The sequence below is a fragment of the Cryptomeria japonica genome, unplaced genomic scaffold, assembly GCF_030272615.1.
Source record: "Cryptomeria japonica unplaced genomic scaffold, Sugi_1.0 HiC_scaffold_351, whole genome shotgun sequence".
Taxonomy (NCBI): domain Eukaryota; kingdom Viridiplantae; phylum Streptophyta; class Pinopsida; order Cupressales; family Cupressaceae; genus Cryptomeria; species Cryptomeria japonica.
In genome coordinates this window covers 46428-70000 of record NW_026729173.1, presented here as the reverse complement: position 1 = coordinate 70000, position 23573 = coordinate 46428, and the positions used below count along the sequence as shown (strand labels likewise).

General features: G+C 60.9%; 2 non-coding genes across 2 annotated transcripts; both read left to right on the top strand.

The window, feature by feature from the left end:
* The first annotated feature begins 13391 nt into the window (after positions 1-13391).
* On the top strand, positions 13392-13510 carry LOC131870827 (5S ribosomal RNA). Its single transcript, XR_009369130.1, has one exon. It is a non-coding gene; the product is annotated as a 5S ribosomal RNA (ribosomal RNA).
* Positions 13511-19425: 5915 nt separating this feature from the next.
* LOC131870830 (5S ribosomal RNA) lies at positions 19426-19544 on the top strand. Its single transcript, XR_009369133.1, has one exon. It is a non-coding gene; the product is annotated as a 5S ribosomal RNA (ribosomal RNA).
* The last annotated feature ends 4029 nt before the right edge of the window (positions 19545-23573 follow it).

Genomic DNA, 23573 nt, shown 5'->3' with positions numbered 1-23573 from the left:
CCCTCTGTCGAAACACTCGGCATTGCTGCTCCCTAAGGTGAGCTTCTCCTCATAGGCAATTCCGCTCTTATCCGGTCACGTTTGTGTGCCCGAATTTCGCAAGGCAACCTCCATGGGACATGGAAAAGACTCGAGAAGAGAGCTCGCTCACGGGAGAGAGAAGCCAAGGAGACCACGAGAGTGCTGAGAGTGGGACAGCGCTGAATAGGCGGGAGAAGCCTGCGCGTATAAACGGAGATATATATCCAATTGCAACGAAGGAACGTGCCAAAGATCGAGAACAATGGCAGAAATGCTAGTAACGTGCACTTCGGGACCAACGCATCACCGGAAGACAACCGCCAAACATCGAAAGAGTCGCGATGCTCCGCAACCTACGTGCAAAGCGGTCGCACACCGGGTAAGGGAGTGAGAGCCCCAAACATAGCTGGGCGAGGCGCTCACTCCGCTCTTTAATATCTCGTTAATACCGCCAAGGAAATGGCACAAGCACACACACACAAGCATCCTCGGAAGAGGACAGTTCGAGTGACAGGTCAAATCCAAGAGTTCCGAAGACTACCTCCAGGAACAATCGGGAACAAGACCGATTACAAGTCGTCGAGTCTGTTACTGGGCGAACACGAGATGCGCACAGGAAATCGATCAGCCCTCACAATGGCCCAAGGCCAGAGATCGGACTGCTACGATTTACCCCAACAATCATCGTGCCACTCTTCGCAGAGAGGTGATAGACGCCAACGAGCCCGCGCATAGCAATCGAGGTGTAAAAAGGGCGTTGAAGGCAGGAAGCCTGGACGAAAGAGGCTACGAGGTCACCTCGAAGCGGTCTAAGAATCGGGCGCACTTGGGGCGACTACCAGTGCCAACCCCTTATCCCGCGGTGCGTCCGACACACAGAAATTTCCAAGGCGGCCAAGGAGCCTCCCCGCATAGCAATCGGGGTGTGAGGTTACGGATGCAGCATTGATAGCAATCGAGGTGGGAGGCGAAGGATGCAGAAGTGAGAGCCGAGGGATGTAGCAGAGATAGCAATCGGGGTGTGTGATGCAGAAGAGATAGCAATCGAGGTGTGCGGTGGGAAGGGCCCAGCAGCCAGAATGCATGAAGCGACGGATGAAGCAGTGATGACAACCGGGCTGTGAGGAGAGGAGGGATGCAGCCAAGAAAGCAATCAGGGCTCGAGGCAAGGGATGCATCAAGGATAGCAATCATGTTGTGAGGCGAGATTCCAAAGGCTAAACGTGAGAGGCTGCAGGGTCGACTCAGAGAGGTCTATGCATGTGAGAGGCTGAAAGCAAGGTCAACTCGGAGCGGTCTATGCATCGGGCGCGCTTGGGGCGACTACCAGTGCCAACCCCTTATCCCGCGACGCGTCCGACAAAGAGAACATTCCAAGGCGGCAGAGGAGGTTACCAGCCGAAGGATGCAGTAGCAATAACAGGTATAGTTCCGCGGCGGCCGAGAAGACTCACCGCATAGGAATCGGGATGCGAGGCGAGGGATGCGGCGGGAAGGCCCCGACGGCTAAACGGAAGAGGCTGCAGGGCCGCCTCGGAATGGTCCAAGCATCGGACGCGATTGGGACGACTACCAGTGCCAACCCCTTATCCCGCGATGCGTCCGATACACAGATAGTTCCAAGGCGGCCGAGGAGCCTCACCGCATATCAATCGGGGTGCGAGGCGAGGGATGGGGCGGGAAGGCCCCAACGGCTAGACGGAAGAGGCTTCAGGGCCACCTCGGAATGCTCCAAGCATCGGACGCGCTTGGGGCGACTACCAGTGCCAACCCCTTATCCCGCGATGCGTCCGATACACAGATGGTTCCAAGGCGGCCGAGGAGCCTCACCGCATAGCAATCGGGGGTGCGAGGCGAGGGATGGGGCGGGAAGGCCCCAACGGCTAGACGGAAGAGGCTTCAGGGCCGCCTCGGAATGGTCCAAGCATCGGACGCGCTTGGGGCGACTACCAGTGACAACCCCTCATCCCGCGATGCGTCCGATACGAAGATGGTTCCAAGGCGGCCGAGGAGCCTCACCGCATAGCAATCGGGGTGCGAGGTGGGGGATGCGGCGAGATGGCCCCAACGGCTAGACGGAAGAGGCCACAGGGCCGCGTCGGAATAGTCCAAGCATCGGACGCGCTTGGGGCGACTACCAGTGACAACCCCTTATCCCGCGATGCGTCCGATACGAAGATAGTTCCAAGGCGGCCGAGGAGCCTCACCGCATAGCAATCCGGGTGCGAGGTGGGGGATGCGGCGAGATGGCCCCAACGGCTAGACGGAAGAGGCTGCAGGGCCGCCTCGGAATAGTCCAAGCATCGGACGCGCTTGGGGCGACTACCAGTGACAACCCCTTATCCCGCGATGCTTCCGATACGAAGACAGTTCCAAGGCGGCCGAGGAGCCTCACCGCATAGCAATGGGGGTGCGAGGTGAGGGATGCGGCGAGATGGCCCCAACGGCTAGACGGAAGAGGCCACAGGGCCGCCTCGGAATAGTCCAAGCATCGGACGCGCTTGGGGCGACTACCAGTGACAACCCCTTATCCCGCGATGCATCCGATACGAAGATAGTTCCCAGGCGGCCGAGGAGCCTCACCGCATAGCAATCGGGGTGCGAGGCGAGGGATGCGGCGAGATGGCCCCAAAGGGTAGACGGAAGAGGCTGCGGGGCCGCCTCGGAATAGTCCAAGCATCGAACGCGCTTGGGGCGACTACCACTGCCAACCCCTTATCCCGCGATGCGTCCGATACACAGATAGTTCCGAGGCGGCCGAGGAGCTGGGGGATGCGGCGAGATGGCCCCAACGGCTAGACGGAAGAGGCTGTAGGGCCGCCTCGGAATAGTCCAAGCATCGGACGGGCTTGGGGCGACTACCAGTGACAACCCCTTATCCCGCGATGCGTCCGATACACAGATAGTTCCGAGGCGGCCAAGGAGCCTCACCGCATAGCAATCGTGGTGCGAGGTGGGGGATGCAGCGAGATGGCCCCAACGGCTAGACGGAAGAGGCTGCAGGGCCGCCTCGGAATGGTCCAAGCATCGGACGCGCTTGGGGCGACTACCACTGCCAACCCCTTATCCCGCGATGCGTCCGATACACAGATAGTTCCAAGGCGGCCGAGGAGCCTCACCGAATAGCAATCGGGGTGCGAGGCGAGGGATGCGGCGAGAAAGCCCCAACGGCTAGAGGGAAGAGGCTTCAGGTCCGCCTCGGAATGGTCCAAGCATCGGACGCGCTTGGGGCGACTACCAGTGACAACCCCTTATCCCGCGACGCGTCCGATACACAGATAGTTCCAAGGCGGCCGAGGAGCCTCACCGCATAGCAATCGGGGTGCGAGGCGAGGGATGCGGCGAGAAGGACCCAACGGCTAGACGGCAGAGGCTTCAGGGCCGCCTCGGAATGGTCCAAGCATCGGACGCGCTTGGGGCGACTACCAGTGACAACCCCTTATCCCGCGACGCGTCCGATACACAGATAGTTCCAAGGCGGCCGAGGAGCCTCACCGCATAGCAATCGGGGTGCGAGGCGAGGGATGCGGCGAGAAGGACCCAACGGCTAGACGGAAGAGGCTTCAGGTCCGCCTCGGAATGGTCCAAGCATCGGACGCGCTTGGGGCGACTACCAGTGACAACCCCTTATCCCGCGACGCGTCCGATACACAGATAGTTCCAAGGCGGCCGAGGAGCCTCACCGCATAGCAATCGGGGTGCGAGGCGAGGGATGCGGCGAGAAGGACCCAACGGCTAGACGGAAGAGGCTTCAGGGCCGCCTCGGAATGGTCCAAGCATCGGACGCGCTTGGGGCGACTACCAGTGACAACCCCTTATCCCGCGATGCGTCCGATACACAGATAGTTCCAAGGCGGCCGAGGAGCCTCACCGCATAGCAATCGGGGTGCGAGGCGAGGGATGCGGCGAGAAGGACCCAACGGCTAGACGGAAGAGGCTTCAGGGCCGCCTCGGAATGGTCCAAGCATCGGACGCGCTTGGGGCGACTACCAGTGACAACCCCTTATCCCGCGACGCGTCCGATACACAGATAGTTCCAAGGCGGCCGAGGAGCCTCACCGCATAGCAATCGGGGTGCGAGGCGAGGGATGCGGCAAGAAGGACCCAACGGCTAGACGGAAGAGGCTTCAGGGCCGCCTCGGAATGGTCCAAGCATCGGACGCGCTTGGGGCGACTACCAGTGACAACCCCTTATCCCGCGACGCGTCCGATACACAGATAGTTCCAAGGCGGCCGAGGAGCCTCACCGCATAGCAATCGGGGTGCGAGGCGAGGGATGCGGCGAGAAGGACCCAACGGCTAGACGGAAGAGGCTTCAGGTCCGCCTCGGAATGGTCCAAGCATCGGACGCGCTTGGGGCGACTACCAGTGACAACCCCTTATCCCGCGACGCGTCCGATACACAGATAGTTCCAAGGCGGCCGAGGAGCCTCACCGCATAGCAATCGGGGTGCGAGGCGAGGGATGCGGCGAGAAGGACCCAACGGCTAGACGGAAGAGGCTTCAGGGCCGCCTCGGAATGGTCCAAGCATCGGACGCGCTTGGGGCGACTACCAGTGACAACCCCTTATCCCGCGACGCGTCCGATACACAGATAGTTCCAAGGCGGCCGAGGAGCCTCACCGCATAGCAATCGGGGTGCGAGGCGAGGGATGCGGCGAGAAGGACCCAACGGCTAGACGGAAGAGGCTTCAGGGCCGCCTCGGAATGGTCCAAGCATCGGACGCGCTTGGGGCGACTACCAGTGACAACCCCTTATCCCGCGATGCGTCCGATACACAGATAGTTCCAAGGCGGCCGAGGAGCCTCACCGCATAGCAATCGGGGTGCGAGGCGAGGGATGCGGCGAGAAGGACCCAACGGCTAGACGGAAGAGGCTTCAGGGCCGCCTCGGAATGGTCCAAGCATCGGACGCGCTTGGGGCGACTACCAGTGACAACCCCTTATCCCGCGACGCGTCCGATACACAGATAGTTCCAAGGCGGCCGAGGAGCCTCACCGCATAGCAATCGGGGTGCGAGGCGAGGGATGCGGCGAGAAGGACCCAACGGCTAGACGGAAGAGGCTTCAGGGCCGCCTCGGAATGGTCCAAGCATCGGACGCGCTTGGGGCGACTACCAGTGACAACCCCTTATCCCGCGACGCGTCCGATACACAGATAGTTCCAAGGCGGCCGAGGAGCCTCACCGCATAGCAATCGGGGTGCGAGGCGAGGGATGCGGCGAGAAGGACCCAACGGCTAGACGGAAGAGGCTTCAGGGCCGCCTCGGAATGGTCCAAGCATCGGACGCGCTTGGGGCGACTACCAGTGACAACCCCTTATCCCGCGACGCGTCCGATACACAGATAGTTCCAAGGCGGCCGAGGAGCCTCACCGCATAGCAATCGGGGTGCGAGGCGAGGGATGCGGCGAGAAGGACCCAACGGCTAGACGGAAGAGGCTTCAGGGCCGCCTGGGAATGGTCCATGCATCGCACGCGCTTGGGGCGACTACCAGTGACAACCCCTTATCCCGCGACGCGTCCGATACACAGATAGTTCCAAGGCGGCCGAGGAGCCTCACCGCATAGCAATCGGGGTGCGAGGCGAGGGATGCGGCGAGAAGGACCCAACGGCTAGACGGAAGAGGCTTCAGGGCCGCCTCGGAATGGTCCAAGCATCGGACGCGCTTGGGGCGACTACCAGTGACAACCCCTTATCCCGCGACGCGTCCGATACACAGATAGTTCCAAGGCGGCCGAGGAGCCTCACCGCATAGCAATCGGGGTGCGAGTCGAGGGATGCGGCGAGAAGGACCCAACGGCTAGACGGAAGAGGCTTCAGGGCCGCCTCGGAATGGTCCAAGCATCGGACGCGCTTGGGGCGACTACCAGTGACAACCCCTTATCCCGCAATGCGTCTGATACACAGATAGTTCCAAGGCGGCCGAGGAGCCTCACCGCATAGCAATCGGGGTGCGAGGCAAGGGATGCGGCGAGAAGGACCCAACGGCTAGACGGAAGAGGCTTCAGGGCCGCCTCGGAATGGTCCAAGCATCGGACGCGCTTGGGGCGACTACCGTTGCCAACCCCTTATCCCGCGATGCGTCTGATACACAGATAGTTCCGAGGCGGCCGAGGAGCCTCACCGCATAGCAATCGGGTTGCGAGGCAGATTATTGGGAAGGGAACCCCCTGGGATGCGGCTCAAGCAGTGCCCAAAGGGACTGGAATGCGGAATCACATCGAGAGACCCAAATGCTATACGAGGGCTCAAATCGAATTATCGATTTGGCCACGACATGGACGCATCGGAACGACTACCTTTGCCGAACCACTCGCAATTGCATCCATACCGAAACCAATAGACATTTCCGTTAGAGCCCTCGCATAGCATTCGGGAATCTCGCATGCCCCTCTAAATCGACCAATGCTGGCGCTCAACGAAAATCCGAGCGCTACCACCGTTCGAGCGCCAGCATTGGTCGAGTTAGAGGGGCACGGGGGAGAATGCTCCAGTCAACACCTCCCCTATATAAGTTATTTGTCCGATTCTCGCACAACCGTAGTCTGCCTCGTCGAATCAAACAACGGTCCCAGATTCCGACTTCCGTTCCGTAGAGACCCAAAAGCTAGATGGAGGCTCGCAAGAAAGAGAGTCGGCGCATAGCAATCGGGTTTCTCGAACGTTTAGGGACCGAGCTCACTTGCGGATAGGGCAAAATCCGCCAAGCAACCCAAAAGCTAGACGGGGGCTCGAATCGAATCGCCTAGGCGGCCACAACAACGACGTGTTGGATCGACTACCAGTGCCAAACCATTCAGCAAGACTAGTCTGTGTCGAGGCCGGATAGAGATTCTCAGAGAGCGCCCGTATAGCATTTAGGAGACCTGCCGCGTCCCTCACACTCGACAAATGGTGGTGCACGTTTATAAATCCGAGCGATCCCAACCCTTTCAAGCACCAACATCGGTCGAGATAGAGGGGCACGGAGGGGGCTGCGTGAGACAACACAGTCCCCTATATAAGTTATTTGTCCGATTCTCACACATCCGAAGAATGGTCATCAAATCGGACAACAGCCCAAACTTCCGACTTCCGTCCCAGAAAGCCCAAGAGCTATCTAAAACGTTCATGGCCGGAACTCGATCGCGGCTATACCAGTCCGCCAAGCAACCCAAAAGCTAGACTGGAGCTCTAGTCGAATCACCTCTGTGGCCATTGCAAGGACGTGTTGGAGCGACTACCATTGCCGAACCATTCCGCAGGTCGAGTCCATACCAAGGCCGCATAGAGATTCACGATGAGCTCCTGCATAGCAATCAGGAGACTTGCCGTGTCCATCACAATCGATAAATCCTGGTGCAAGATTTTTGCATCCGAGCGCTCCAACCAGTCGAGCACCAGCATCAATCGACATAAACGGGCACGGGGGGAGGATGCTCGAGAACACTACCTCCCCTATATAAGTTATTTGTCCGATTCTCAAGCAGCCGAAGTCTGGTCATCGAATCGGGTCAAAGACCACAACTTCCGACTTTACCCACAATGCAAGTCATCGAATCGAACATCGGCCCCCGAGTCGGACTCCATGCGTATGTCAGGTCATCGGACCCAAATTCCGCCTTCCTGCGCATGGCGGGCCATCAATATCAACTCGGTCATCGGACCCAAACTCCGCCTTTCTGCGCATGGCACGCCTTCAAATCGGTCATCGGACCCAAATTCCGCCTTCCTGTGCATGGCGGGCCATCAACATCAACTCGGTCATCGGACCCAAATTCCGCCTTTCTGCGCATGGCACGCCATCAACTCGGTCATCGGACCCAAATTCCGCCTTCCTGCGCATGGCAGGTCATCGGACACAAATTCAGACCTCGCCAATATGCCTACGTATCGAATCGGTCATCGGACCCAACTTCCGACTTCATCCATACTGTAGGGTCTTTGAGGTTGGCGCGGTGCGCTCAACCCGGGGAGTCGACCCATCGAAGCATACACCTCCCCTATATAAGCTATTTGTCCGATTCCCACACCTGTGTAGTTTGCACCTCTGACCAGGACATCGACCCCAACTTCCGAACTCGACTGCAACGACGGCACCAGCGCCTTGGTGCGCACCTTGCGACGCACAGTCCCAACATTCGCCTTCCTGCACATGGCAGGTCATCGGACCCAAATTCCGACCTCGCGAGTATGCCTACATATCGAATCGGTCATCGGACACAACTTCCGACTTCATCCATACCGTAGGGTCTTTGAGGTTGGCGCGGTGCGCTCAACCCGGGGAGTCGACCCAACGAAGCATACACCTCCCCTATATAAGCTATTTGTCCGATTCCCACACCTGTGTAGTTTGCACCTCCGATCAGGACATCGACCCCAACTTCCGAACTCGCCTGCAACGACCGAACCAGCGCCTTGGTGCGCACCTTGCAACGCACAGTGCCAACATTCGCCTTCCTGCACATGGCAGGTCATCGGACCCAAATTCCGACCTCGCGAGTATGCCTACATATCGAATCGGTCATCGGACCCAACTTCCGACTTCATCCATACCGTAGGGTCTTTGAGGTTGGCGCGGTGCGCTCAACCCGGGGAGTCGACCCAACGAAGCATACACCTCCCCTATATAAGCTATTTGTCCGATTCCCACACCTGTGTAGCTTGCACCTCCGATCAGGACATCGACCCCAACTTCCGAACTCGACTAAAAAGACCGCACCAGCACCTTGGTGTGCACCTTGCAACGCACAGTGCCAACATTCGCCTTCCTGCACATGGCAGGTCATCGGACCCAAATTCCGACCTCATGAGCATACCTACTAATCGAATCGGTCATCGGACCCAACTTCCGACTTCATCCATACCGTAGGGTCTTTGAGGTTGGCGCGGTGCGCTCAACCTGGGGAGTCGACCCATCGAAGCATACACCTCCCCTATATAAGCTATTTGTCCGATTCCGACACCTGTGTAGTTTGCACCTCCGCTCAGGACATCGACCCCAACTTCCGAACTCGCCTGCAACGACCGAACCAGCGCCTTGGTGCGCACCAAAAGTGCGCACTTTTGGAGGGCACTTTTGTGCGCTCCAAAGGTGCGCACTTTTGGAGGGCACTTTTGTGCGCTCCAAAGGTGCGCACTTTTGGAGGGCACTTTTTGGAGGGCACTTTTGTGCGCTCCAAAGGTGCGCACTTTTGGAGGGCACTTTTTGGAGGGCACTTTTCTGCGCTCCAAAGGTGCGCACTTTTGGAGGGCACTTTTTGGAGGGCACTTTTCTGCGCTCCAAAGGTGCGCACTTTTGGAGGGCACTTTTTGGAGGGCACTTTTCTGCGCTCCAAAGGTGCGCACTTTTGGAGGGCACTTTTTGGAGGGCACTTTTCTGCGCTCCAAAGGTGCGCACTTTTGGAGGGCACTTTTGTGCACTCCAAAGGTGCACACTTTTGGAGGGCACTTTTTGGAGGGCACTTTTCTGCACTCCAAAGGTGCGCACTTTTGGAGGGCACTTTTTGGAGGGCACTTTTGTGCGCTCCAAAGGTGCGCACTTTTGGAGGGCACTTTTTGGAGGGCACTTTTGTGCGCTCCAAAGGTGCGCACTTTTGGAGGGCACTTTTGTGCACTCCAAAGGTGCGCACTTTTGGAGGGCACTTTTCCTGCGCTCCAAAGGTGCACACCTAGGTGAGCACCTTCGACCACACCTTGTAGCACACCAAACTCTGACTTTCGACTTCATCCGCAATGCAGGGTCTTTGAGGTTGGCGCAATGCGCACAACCAGGGGAGTCGACCCATCAAACCCAACACCTCCCCTATATAAGCTATTTGTCTGATTCTCATACATGCGTAGCCTGCAGGAGCAATTAGGACATCGACCCCAACTTTCGGCTTCTAAACGAAAACAAGGTCTTTGAGGTTGGTGTAATGCGAACAACTAGGGGAGTCAACCCATCAAACCCAACACCTCCCCTATATAAGCTATTTGTCTGATTCTCATACATGTGTAGTCTACAGGAGCAATTAGGACATCGACCCCAACTTTTGACTTCTTAACGAAAACAAGGTCTTTGAGGTTGACGTAATGCGCACAACCAGGGGAGTCGACCCATCAAACCCAACACCTCCCCTATATAAGCTATTTGTCCGATTCTCATACATGTGTAGCCTACAGGAGCCATTAGGACATTGACCCCAACTTTTGACTTCTTAACGAAAACAAGGTCTTTGAGGTTGGCGTAATGCGCACAACCAAGGGAGTTGACCCATCAAACCCAACACCTCCCCTATATAAGCTATTTGTCTGATTCTCATACATGTGTAGCCTGCAACAACGATTAGGACATCCACCCCAACTTCTGAATTCGTCTGCGTTGACCGCACCAAAGGTGCACGCCTTGGTGCTCACCAAAATCCGACTTCCGACTTCTTCTGCTATGCGGGGTCTTTGAGGTTGGCGCAGTGCGCACAACCAGGGGAGTCAACCCACCGAATGCAACACCTCCCCTATATAAGCTATTTGTCTGATTCTCATACATGCGTAGACTGCAGCAATGATTAGGACATCCACCCCAACTTTTGACTTCTTAAACAAGACAGGGTCTTTGAAGTTGGTGCAGTGCACACAACCAGGGGAGTCGACCCATCAAACGCAACACCTCCCCTATATAAAGCTATTTGTCCGATTCTCATACGTGTAGTCTGCAGCAGCGATTAGGACATCGACCCCAACTTCCGAATTCGTTTGCATTGACCGCATCAAAGGTGCACGCCTTGGTGTGCACCTTGGAGTGCACTTTGGTGCTCACCTCGGTGCACACTTTGGTGTGCACCTCGGTGTGCACCAAAGGTGCGCACCTTGGAGCGCACCAAAGGTGTACACTTTGGAGCGCACCACATAGGGTCTTTGAGAGGTTGGCGCAGTGCGCACACCAAGGTGGGTGTTGAGGTGCGTGCCGAGGTGGGTGGGTGCTAGGGTGCGCTCCATGGTGGGTGCCAGGGTGGGTGCGTGCTAGGGTGGATTCCAAAGAGGGTCATAGGGTGGGTGCCAAGGTGGGTTGGTGATATAGTGGGTTCAAAGGTGGGTACTAGGGTGGGTTCCAAGGTGGGTCACAAGTTGGGTGCCAGGATGCGTGGGTGTTAGGTTGGGTGCCAAGGTGGGCTCCTGCGTGGGTGGGTGCTAGGGTGGGTTTCAAGGTGGACGCGAGGGCGGGTGCCAAGGTGGGTAACAAGTTGGGTGTTAGGATGGGTGAGTGCTAGAGTGGGTGCCAAGGTGGGTGGGTGCTAAGGTGGATGCCAAGGTGGTTCACAGGGTGGGTGGGTTCTAGGGTGAGTTCCAAGGTGGGTCACAGGTTTAGTGCTAGGGTGCGTGTCAAGGCGGGTGTCGAGGTGCCTGGGTGCTAGGGTGTGGATGCCAATGTGGGTCATAGGGTGGGTACTAGGGTGGGCTGCAATGTGGGTGCCAAGGTGGGTAACATGCTCGGTTGGTTCTAAATTGGGTGTCAGGGTGGGTGTGCACCCACCTTGCCCGAGGTGGGTGCCAAGGTGCCAGTGTGGGTGGGTGCTAAGGTGGATGCCAAGGTGGGTGAGAAGGTGGGTGATAGGTTGAGTGGTAGGATGGGTGGGTGCCAAGATGGGTCACAGGGTGGGTGCAAGGGTGGGTAGGTGCTAGGGTTGGTGTCAGGGTGGGTGGGTGCTAGGTTGGGTTCCAAGGTGGGTGCGAGGGTGAGTGTCAAGGTGGGTCACAGGTTAGGTGCTAGGATGGGTGAGTGCTAGGGTGCAAAGGTGCCAGGGTGGGTGCTAGGATGGGTCGATGCTAGGGTGAGTGGCAAGGTGGGTCCACAAGTGTCAAGGTGGGTGCCGAGGTGGGTGCCAACTTGGGTTCCAAGGTGGGTGCCAAGTGGGCGACTGCTATGGTGGATGCCAAGGTGGGTCACGGGGTGGGTGCCAAGTTGCTAGGTTGTGTTCCAAGGTGGGTGCCAACGTGGCTGCTAGGGTGCGTGGGTTAAAGGGTGTGTCACAACGTGGGTGCCAGGATGGGTGCGCACCCACACTGGCCAAGACGGGTGCAAGGTTGGGTTCCAAGCCCGGTCACAGGCTGGGTGCTAGGATGGGTGGGTGCCAAGGTGGGCACCAGGGTGGGTGCACCCACCCTGGCCAAGGTGGGTCACGGGGTGGGTCCTAGGGTGGGTAACAGGGTGGGTACTAAGGTGCGTGCCAAGGTGGGTCATGGGGTGGGTGCCAAGGTGGGCACCAGGGTGGGTGTGCACCAACCCTAGCCAGGGTAGGTCACGGGGTGGTTGTCGGGGTGGGCGTCAAGGAGCCAAGGTGGGTGGCAAGTAGCCAAGTTGCGTGCCAAGGTGGGTGTCGGGGTGGGTGCCAAGGATCCAAGGTGGGTGCCAAGGAACCAAGGTGGGTGTCTGGGTGGGTGCCGAGGTGGGAGCCAGGGTGGGTCCCAAGGTGAGTGCAAAGGTGGGTGCCAGGGTCAAGGTGAGTGCCAATGTGGGTTCCAAGGTGCCAGGGTCAGGGTGAGTGCCAATGTGGGTTCAAAGGTGCTAAGTTGGGTGCGAGGTTGGGTGCGAGGGTGGGTGGGTGCCAAGGTGTGCTAGGTGGAAGCCCGGGTGGGTCGGCATCCCATGGGTGTCGAGTTGGGTGCCTGATGGGTGCTTCTTGTCAAGTTTTAGTCGTCGGGACTCATTTCGAGCCTTAGAGGTCGTTTCTTGTCCGGTTGCCCTGTCTTCGACCTGGGAACCCAATTTTGGTCCTCGGGTCCCATTTTTTTTTGTCTCGCATCCCACTTTTGGCCTGTGGCCTTTTCGGGGTCGATTCTCGTTTTGGGCATCAGAGCATGTTTCTTCTCCTAAAACCCAATATTTGTTTATTAAGTCTCGGAACACATTTTTGTTCTCGTGGACCCATCATGGGTCTTGGAACGCATTTGTGGTCCTTGGGTCCCATTTTGCATCCCGAAACTTGTGTTTTGGTGCTTGATCCCTATTTTGGGTGCCCACCTTGCACCAAGTGCGCACCCGGGGCAAACCGAGCGCCTTGGTGCACCGGGGCAAGATCGAGCGTGCACCCGAGGCGCCCCGAACATGCACCAAGGTGCACTCGGCCCACATGTGAGCGCAGGTCGTTGCGCCCGAGGTGGTGTGTGGGCACCGCGTTGCAGACGGGACACTGCACGCACACGACGCCCCGTCCAGGTGCACGCACGTAGGCCGGGCCGGGTGCACACCCGACGCCCTAGCAAGGTGCGCGCACCCGGGCAGGGCTCACACTTGGCGAACGGGGCGCACTTCGCGAGGGAGGGTGTGCACCTCGACGGGGGTGGGTGGCCGGGGTGGATTCGCACGTGGGTCGCGGTTTGCTAAGTACACACTGCGACAAGCTCATAACGGGTGCGATCATACCAGCGTTAGTGCACCGGATCCCATCAGAACTCCGCAGTTAAGCGCGCTTGGGCCGGAGTAGTACTAGGATGGGTGACCTCCCGGGAAGTCCCGGTGTTGCACCCTTTCTTAGTTTTTCGCCGGGCGTCGCAATGCTATTTGAATAAACCTTTTGCCCGTTTGCGTTCTCGTCGGGGCCGGGCCGGGCCGGGGTGCGCTGCCCGCACTACCGCGCGCGCGGGGGCGACACCGAGCGCGCACCCGAGGCGCCCCGAGCACACAGGCCACGGTGCAACCCGGGCGTTGTGCGCGCACCCCGGTGCGCCCGAGGTGCTGCGCGCGCACCCAGGTGAAATCGGTGTGCACCTCGGCCAGTGCGCGCTCGGTCGAGTCGCGCACGTTGGCCAAGGTGCACGGTGATGTTTCTTACTCTAAGGTTCCGCACCAGACGCCCGGGACAGGTGAGCGAAGCTGGGCGGGGCCGGGTGCGCGGCCGGGGCAGGTGCACGCAGCTGGAGAGAGCTTTGGAGCACACCAGAGGTGCGCACCTTGGAGCACACTTCGGAGCGCACCAATGATGCGCTCCATTCAAAAGTTTCCTGAAAAGGCAAAAAAAGTTGAGATTATAGAATTTCCCACTTGAGAGATTGTAAAAAAAAAAAATTTAAAATGAAGGAAACGCGGGTGCCAAGGTGTGCGCGCCCGGGTGCGCAGCCCAGCCAAGGTGTGCGCACCAAGGCGCCCACCCTGGCGAAGGTGCACGCAAGGTGCGCACCCGAGGCAAACCGGACAATTAACCCAACTTTCGACTTCGCGCGCACCTGCGCACCTTGGAGCGCACTTCGGAGCGCTCCTTGTTGCGCACCAATCTTGGGCACCTCGGAGTGCACCATGGCGCCCACCAAGGTGCGCACCCGGGGCAAACCGAGCTCCGACTTCGTGCGCACCTTGGAGCGCACGAAAGGTGCGCACCATGGCGCCCACCAAGGTGCGCAGCCCAGCCAAGGCGTGCGCATCAAGGTGCGCACCCTGGCGAAGGTGCGCACCCGGGGCAAACCGAGCTCCGACTTCGTGCGCACCTTGGAGCGCACAAAGGGTGCGCAACCCAGCCAAGGTGTGCGCACCCCGGGCAAACCGAGCTCCGAATCGTGCGCACCTTGGAGCACACTTCGGAGCCCTCCTTGGTGCGCACCGATGTTGCGCACCTCGGAGCGCACCCGGGGAAAACAATGCAATTAACCCGACTTTCGACTTCGTGGGCACCTCGGAGCGCTCTCGGGTTCGCACCTCGGAGCACACCGAGGTGCGCACCTTTGATGCGCTGCCTTCACCAATTTCCAGAAAAGGCAAGAAAACATTGAGAAGGTGTGCGCACCGAGGTGCCCACCCTGGCGAAGGTGCACGCGAGGTGCGCACCCGGGGCAAACCGGGCTCCGACTTCGTGCACGCCATGCTGCGCACCTTGGAGGGCCATGGTGCGCACCTTGGAGCACACTTCGGAGCGCTCAATGGTGCCCAACCCAGCCAAGGTGCCCACCGCGGCGAAGGTGCACGCGAGGTGCGCACCCGGGGCAAACCGGGCTCCGACTTCGTGCACGCCGCACCTTGGAGCACACTTCGGAGCGCTCCTTGGTGCGCACCAGGGCGCGCAACCCAGCCGAGGTGCCCACCCCGGCGAAGGTGCACGCGGGGTGCGCACCCGGGGCAAACCGGGCTCCGACTTCGTGCACGCCATGGTGCCCACCGCGGCGAAGGTGCACGCGAGGTGCGCACCCGGGGCAAACCGGGCTCCGACTTCGTGCACGCCGCACCTTGGAGCACACTTCGGAGCGCTCCTTGGTGCGCACCAGGGCGCGCAACCCAGCCGAGGTGCCCACCCCGGCGAAGGTGCACGCGAGGTGCGCACCCGGGGCAAACCGGGCTCCGACTTCGTGCACGCCATGGTGCCCACCGCGGCGAAGGTGCACGCGAGGTGCGCACCCGGGGCAAACCGGGCTCCGACTTCGTGCACGCCGCACCTTGGAGCACACTTCGGAGCGCTCCTTGGTGCGCACCATGGTGCCCACCAGGGCGCGCAACCCCGCCGAAGGTGCACGCGAGGTGCGCACCCGGGGCAAACCGGGCTCCGACTTCGTGCACGCCGCACCTTGGAGCACACTTCGGAGCGCTCCTTGGTGCGCACCAGGGCGCGCAACCCCGCCGAAGGTGCACGCGAGGTGCGCACCCGGGGCAAACCGGGCTCCGACTTCGTGCACGCCATGGTGCGCACCAGGGTGCCCACCGCGGCGAAGGTGCGCACCCGGGGCAAACCGGGCTCCGACTTCGTGCACGCCGCACCTTGGAGCACACTTCGGAGCGCTCCTTGGTGCGCACCAGGGCGCGCAACCCAGCCGAGGTGCCCACCCCGGCGAAGGTGCACGCGAGGTGCGCACCCGGGGCAAACCGGGCTCCGACTTCGTGCACGCCATGGTGCCCACCGCGGCGAAGGTGCGCACCCGGGGCAAACCGGGCTAGGACTTCGTGCACGCCGCACCTTGGAGCACACTTCGGAGCGCTCCTTGGTGCGCACCATGGTGCCCACCAGGCCGCGCAACCCAGCCAAGGTGTGCGCACCAAGGTGCACGCGAGGTGCGCACCCGGGGCAAACCGGGGTCCGGCTTCGTGCACGCCGCACCTTGGAGCACACATCGGGGCGCTCCCGGGTTCGCACCGGCGTTGCGCACCGTGGTGGGCACCTCGGAGCGCACCGTGGTGGGCACCTCGGAGCACACCAAGGTGGGCAGCGAGGTGCGCACCTTTGATGCGATGCCTTCACTAATTTCCATAAAAGGCAAAAGAAAACGAGATTTTAAAATTTCCGTTTTGAAAGATAGTGAGAAAAAGGGAATGCTGGTGCCATCTTGAGCCCGCCCTGGTGCGCAGCCCAGCCAAGGTGTGCGCACCAAGGTGCCCACCCTGGCGAAGGTGCGCGCCCGGGCAATTAACCCAACTTCCAACTTCGCGCGCGCCAGGGTGGGAGCGCACCCAACAACCGGGCCTGGGAAGAGCCAATGCGAGAAACCCCACCAAACGCTCTGACAAAAAAAGAGGGGGCGCTCCAGTAACCCCGCTTCGGAGCGCACCCTGGGCAAACCCAGCCAGGGTGCCCACCCCGGCCAAGGTGCAGGCGAGGTGCGCACCCGGGGCAAACCGGGCTCCGACAACGTGCACGCCGCACCTTGGAGCACACTTCGTAGCGCTCCCGGGTGCGCACCTCAGAGCACACCAAGGTGGGCAGCGAGGTGCGCACCTTTGATGCGCTGCCTTCACTAATTTCCAGAAAAGGCAAAAAAAAGAGGAGATTTTAAAATTTCCGTTTTGAAAGATAGTGAAAAAAACGGAACGCGGGTGCCATCTTGAGCCCGCCCGGGTGCACAGCCCAGGTAAGGTGCCCACCCTGGCAAAGGTGCGCACCCGGGCAATTAACCCTACTTCCGACTTCGTGCGCGCCAGGGTGGCAACCGGGCCTGGGAAGAGCCAATGCGAGAAACCCCACCAAACGCTCCGACAAAAAAAGAGGCGGCGCTCCAATAACCCCGCTTCGGAGCGCAGCCGGGGCAAACCCAGCCAAGGTGCCCACCCCGACGAAGGTGCACGCGAGGTGCGCACCCGGGGCAAACCGGGCTCCGACAACGTGCACGCAGCACCTTGGAGCACACTTCGAAGCACTCCCGGGTGCCCACCGGCGTTGCGCACCGTGGTGGGCAGCGAGGTGCGCACCTTTGATGCGCTGCCTTCACTAATTTCCAGAAAAGGCAAAAAAAAATGAGATTTTAAAATTTCCGTTTTGAAAGATAGTGAAAAAAACGGAACGCGGGTGCCATCTTGAGCCCGCCCTGGTGCGCAGCCCAGGCAAGGCATGCGCACCAAGGTGCCCACCCGCGGTGCACACCCGGGGCAAACCGGGCTCCGACTTCGTGCAGGCCGCACCTTGGAGCACACTTCGGAGCGCTCCTTGGTGCGCACCATGGTGCCCACCAGGGCGCACCCGGGGCAAACCGGGCTCCGACTTCGTGCACGCCGCACCTTGGAGCACACATCGGAGCGCTCCCAGGTTCGCACCAGCGTTGCGCACCTTTGATGCGCTGCCTTCACTAATTTCCAGAAAAGGCAAAAAAAAACGATATTTTAAAATTTCCGTTCTGAAAGATAGTGAAAAAAACGGAACGCGGGTGCCATCTTGAGCCCTTCCTGGTGCGCAGCCCAGGCAAGTTGTGCGCACCAAGGTGCCCACCCTGGCGGAGGTGCGCGCCCGGGGCAAACCGGGCTCCGACTTCGTGCACTGCATGGTGCCCACCAAGGCGCGCAACCCAGCCAAGGTGCCCACCGCAGCGAAGGTGCACGCGAGGTGCGCACCCGAGGTGCACACCCGGGGCAAACCGAGCTCCGACTTCGTGCACGCCGCACCTTGGAGCACACTTCAGAGCGCTCCTTGGTGCGCACCAGGGCGCGCAACCCAGCCAAGGTGCTCACCCCGGCGAAGGTGCACGCGAGGTGCGCACCCGGGGCAAGCCGGGCTCGGACTTCGTGCACGCCGCACCTTGGAGCACACATCGGAGCGCTCCCGGGTTCGCACCAGCATTGCGCACCTTTGATGCGCTGCCTTCACTAATTTCCAGAAAAGGCAAAAAAAAAAAAAAAACGAGATTTTAAAATTTCCGTTTTGAAAGATAGTGAAAAAAACGGAACGCGGGTGCCATCTTGAGCCCGCCCTGGTGTGCAGCCCAGGCAAGTTGTGCGCACCAAGGCACCCACCCTGGCCAAGGTGGGTCACGGGGTGGGTCCTAGGGTGGGTAACGGGGTGGGTACTAAGGTGCGTGCCAAGGTGGGTCATGGGGTGGGTGCCAAGGTGGGCACCAGGGTGGGTGTGCACCAACCCTAGCCAGGGTAGGTCACGGGGTGGTTGTCGGGGTGGGCGTCAAGGAGCCAAGGTGGGTGGCAAGTAGCCAAGTTGCGTGCCAAGGTGGGTGTCGGGGTGGGTGCCAAGGATCCAAGGTGGGTGCCAAGGAACCAAGGTGGGTGTCTGGGTGGGTGCCGAGGTGGGAGCCAGGGTGGGTCCCAAGGTGAGTGCAAAGGTGGGTGCCAGGGTCAAGGTGAGTGCCAATGTGGGTTCCAAGGTGCCAGGGTCAGGGTGAGTGCCAATGTGGGTTCAAAGGTGCTAAGTTGGGTGCGAGGTTGGGTGCGAGGGTGGGTGGGTGCCAAGGTGTGCTAGGTGGAAGCCCGGGTGGGTCGGCATCCCATGGGTGTCGAGTTGGGTGCCTGATGGGTGCTTCTTGTCAAGTTTTAGTCGTCGGGACTCATTTCGAGCCTTAGAGGTCGTTTCTTGTCCGGTTGCCCTGTCTTCGACCTGGGAACCCAATTTTGGTCCTCGGGTCCCATTTTTTTTTGTCTCGCATCCCACTTTTGGCCTGTGGCCTTTTCGGGGTCGATTCTCGTTTTGGGCATCAGAGCATGTTTCTTCTCCTAAAACCCAATATTTGTTTATTAAGTCTCGGAACACATTTTTGTTCTCGTGGACCCATCATGGGTCTTGGAACGCATTTGTGGTCCTTGGGTCCCATTTTGCATCCCGAAACTTGTGTTTTGGTGCTTGATCCCTATTTTGGGTGCCCACCTTGCACCAAGTGCGCACCCGGGGCAAACCGAGCGCCTTGGTGCACCGGGGCAAGATCGAGCGTGCACCCGAGGCGCCCCGAACATGCACCAAGGTGCACTCGGCCCACATGTGAGCGCAGGTCGTTGCGCCCGAGGTGGTGTGTGGGCACCGCGTTGCAGACGGGACACTGCACGCACACGACGCCCCGTCCAGGTGCACGCACGTAGGCCGGGCCGGGTGCACACCCGACGCCCTAGCAAGGTGCGCGCACCCGGGCAGGGCTCACACTTGGCGAACGGGGCGCACTTCGCGAGGGAGGGTGTGCACCTCGACGGGGGTGGGTGGCCGGGGTGGATTCGCACGTGGGTCGCGGTTTGCTAAGTACACACTGCGACAAGCTCATAACGGGTGCGATCATACCAGCGTTAGTGCACCGGATCCCATCAGAACTCCGCAGTTAAGCGCGCTTGGGCCGGAGTAGTACTGGGATGGGTGACCTCCCGGGAAGTCCCGGTGTTGCACCCTTTCTTAGTTTTTCGCCGGGCGTCGCAATGCTATTTGAATAAACCTTTTGCCCGTTTGCGTTCTCGTCGGGGCCGGGCCGGGCCGGGGTGCGCTGCCCGCACTACCGCGCGCGCGGGGGCGACACCGAGCGCGCACCCGAGGCGCCCCGAGCACACAGGCCACGGTGCAACCCGGGCGTTGTGCGCGCACCCCGGTGCGCCCGAGGTGCTGCGCGCGCACCCAGGTGAAATCGGTGTGCACCTCGGCCAGTGCGCGCTCGGTCGAGTCGCGCACGTTGGCCAAGGTGCACGGTGATGTTTCTTAATCTAATGTTCCGCACCAGACGCCCGGGACAGGTGAGCGAAGCTGGGCGGGGCCGGGTGCGCGGCCGGGGCAGGTGCACGCAGCTGGAGAGAGCTTTGGAGCACACCAGAGGTGCGCACCTTGGAGCACACTTCGGAGCGCACCAATGATGCGCTCCATTCAAAAGTTTCCTGAAAAGGCAAAAAAAGTTGAGATTATAGAATTTCCCACTTGAGAGATTGTAAAAAAAAAAAATTTAAAATGAAGGAAACGCGGGTGCCAAGGTGTGCGCGCCCGGGTGCGCAGCCCAGCCAAGGTGTGCGCACCAAGGCGCCCACCCTGGCGAAGGTGCACGCAAGGTGCGCACCCGAGGCAAACCGGACAATTAACCCAACTTTCGACTTCGCGCGCACCTGCGCACCTTGGAGCGCACTTCGGAGCGCTCCTTGGTGCGCACCAATCTTGGGCACCTCGGAGTGCACCATGGCGCCCACCAAGGTGCGCACCCGGGGCAAACCGAGCTCCGACTTCGTGCGCACCTTGGAGCGCACGAAAGGTGCGCACCATGGCGCCCACCAAGGTGCGCAGCCCAGCCAAGGCGTGCGCATCAAGGTGCGCACCCTGGCGAAGGTGCGCACCCGGGGCAAACCGAGCTCCGACTTCGTGCGCACCTTGGAGCGCACAAAGGGTGCGCAACCCAGCCAAGGTGTGCGCACCCCGGGCAAACCGAGCTCCGAATCGTGCGCACCTTGGAGCACACTTCGGAGCCCTCCTTGGTGCGCACCGATGTTGCGCACCTCGGAGCGCACCCGGGGAAAACAATGCAATTAACCCGACTTTCGACTTCGTGGGCACCTCGGAGCGCTCTCGGGTTCGCACCTCGGAGCACACCGAGGTGCGCACCTTTGATGCGCTGCCTTCACCAATTTCCAGAAAAGGCAAGAAAACATTGAGAAGGTGTGCGCACCGAGGTGCCCACCCTGGCGAAGGTGCACGCGAGGTGCGCACCCGGGGCAAACCGGGCTCCGACTTCGTGCACGCCATGCTGCGCACCTTGGAGGGCCATGGTGCGCACCTTGGAGCACACTTCGGAGCGCTCAATGGTGCCCAACCCAGCCAAGGTGCCCACCGCGGCGAAGGTGCACGCGAGGTGCGCACCCGGGGCAAACCGGGCTCCGACTTCGTGCACGCCGCACCTTGGAGCACACTTCGGAGCGCTCCTTGGTGCGCACCAGGGCGCGCAACCCAGCCGAGGTGCCCACCCCGGCGAAGGTGCACGCGGGGTGCGCACCCGGGGCAAACCGGGCTCCGACTTCGTGCACGCCATGGTGCCCACCGCGGCGAAGGTGCACGCGAGGTGCGCACCCGGGGCAAACCGGGCTCCGACTTCGTGCACGCCGCACCTTGGAGCACACTTCGGAGCGCTCCTTGGTGCGCACCAGGGCGCGCAACCCAGCCGAGGTGCCCACCCCGGCGAAGGTGCACGCGAGGTGCGCACCCGGGGCAAACCGGGCTCCGACTTCGTGCACGCCATGGTGCCCACCGCGGCGAAGGTGCACGCGAGGTGCGCACCCGGGGCAAACCGGGCTCCGACTTCGTGCACGCCGCACCTTGGAGCACACTTCGGAGCGCTCCTTGGTGCGCACCATGGTGCCCACCAGGGCGCGCAACCCCGCCGAAGGTGCACGCGAGGTGCGCACCCGGGGCAAACCGGGCTCCGACTTCGTGCACGCCGCACCTTGGAGCACACTTCGGAGCGCTCCTTGGTGCGCACCAGGGCGCGCAACCCCGCCGAAGGTGCACGCGAGGTGCGCACCCGGGGCAAACCGGGCTCCGACTTCGTGCACGCCATGGTGCGCACCAGGGTGCCCACCGCGGCGAAGGTGCGCACCCGGGGCAAACCGGGCTCCGACTTCGTGCACGCCGCACCTTGGAGCACACTTCGGAGCGCTCCTTGGTGCGCACCAGGGCGCGCAACCCAGCCGAGGTGCCCACCCCGGCGAAGGTGCACGCGAGGTGCGCACCCGGGGCAAACCGGGCTCCGACTTCGTGCACGCCATGGTGCCCACCGCGGCGAAGGTGCGCACCCGGGGCAAACCGGGCTAGGACTTCGTGCACGCCGCACCTTGGAGCACACTTCGGAGCGCTCCTTGGTGCGCACCATGGTGCCCACCAGGCCGCGCAACCCAGCCAAGGTGTGCGCACCAAGGTGCACGCGAGGTGCGCACCCGGGGCAAACCGGGGTCCGGCTTCGTGCACGCCGCACCTTGGAGCACACATCGGGGCGCTCCCGGGTTCGCACCGGCGTTGCGCACCGTGGTGGGCACCTCGGAGCGCACCGTGGTGGGCACCTCGGAGCACACCAAGGTGGGCAGCGAGGTGCGCACCTTTGATGCGATGCCTTCACTAATTTCCATAAAAGGCAAAAAAAAACGAGATTTTAAAATTTCCGTTTTGAAAGATAGTGAGAAAAAGGGAATGCTGGTGCCATCTTGAGCCCGCCCTGGTGCGCAGCCCAGCCAAGGTGTGCGCACCAAGGTGCCCACCCTGGCGAAGGTGCGCGCCCGGGCAATTAACCCAACTTCCAACTTCGCGCGCGCCAGGGTGGGAGCGCACCCAACAACCGGGCCTGGGAAGAGCCAATGCGAGAAACCCCACCAAACGCTCTGACAAAAAAAGAGGGGGCGCTCCAGTAACCCCGCTTCGGAGCGCACCCTGGGCAAACCCAGCGAGGGTGCCCACCCCGGCCAAGGTGCAGGCGAGGTGCGCACCCGGGGCAAACCGGGCTCCGACAACGTGCACGCCGCACCTTGGAGCACACTTCGTAGCGCTCCCGGGTGCGCACCTCAGAGCACACCAAGGTGGGCAGCGAGGTGCGCACCTTTGATGCGCTGCCTTCACTAATTTCCAGAAAAGGCAAAAAAAAGAGGAGATTTTAAAATTTCCGTTTTGAAAGATAGTGAAAAAAACGGAACGCGGGTGCCATCTTGAGCCCGCCCTGGTGCACAGCCCAGGTAAGGTGCCCACCCTGGCAAAGGTGCGCACCCGGGCAATTAACCCTACTTCCGACTTCGTGCGCGCCAGGGTGGCAACCGGGCCTGGGAAGAGCCAATGCGAGAAACCCCACCAAACGCTCCGACAAAAAAAGAGGCGGCGCTCCAATAACCCCGCTTCGGAGCGCAGCCGGGGCAAACCCAGCCAAGGTGCCCACCCCGACGAAGGTGCACGCGAGGTGCGCACCCGGGGCAAACCGGGCTCCGACAACGTGCACGCAGCACCTTGGAGCACACTTCGAAGCACTCCCGGGTGCCCACCGGCGTTGCGCACCGTGGTGGGCAGCGAGGTGCGCACCTTTGATGCGCTGCCTTCACTAATTTCCAGAAAAGGCAAAAAAAAATGAGATTTTAAAATTTCCGTTTTGAAAGATAGTGAAAAAAACGGAACGCGGGTGCCATCTTGAGCCCGCCCTGGTGCGCAGCCCAGGCAAGGCATGCGCACCAAGGTGCCCACCCGCGGTGCACGCCCGGGGCAAACCGGGCTCCGACTTCGTGCAGGCCGCACCTTGGAGCACACTTCGGAGCGCTCCTTGGTGCGCACCATGGTGCCCACCAGGGCGCACCCGGGGCAAACCGGGCTCCGACTTCGTGCACGCCGCACCTTGGAGCACACATCGGAGCGCTCCCAGGTTCGCACCAGCGTTGCGCACCTTTGATGCGCTGCCTTCACTAATTTCCAGAAAAGGCAAAA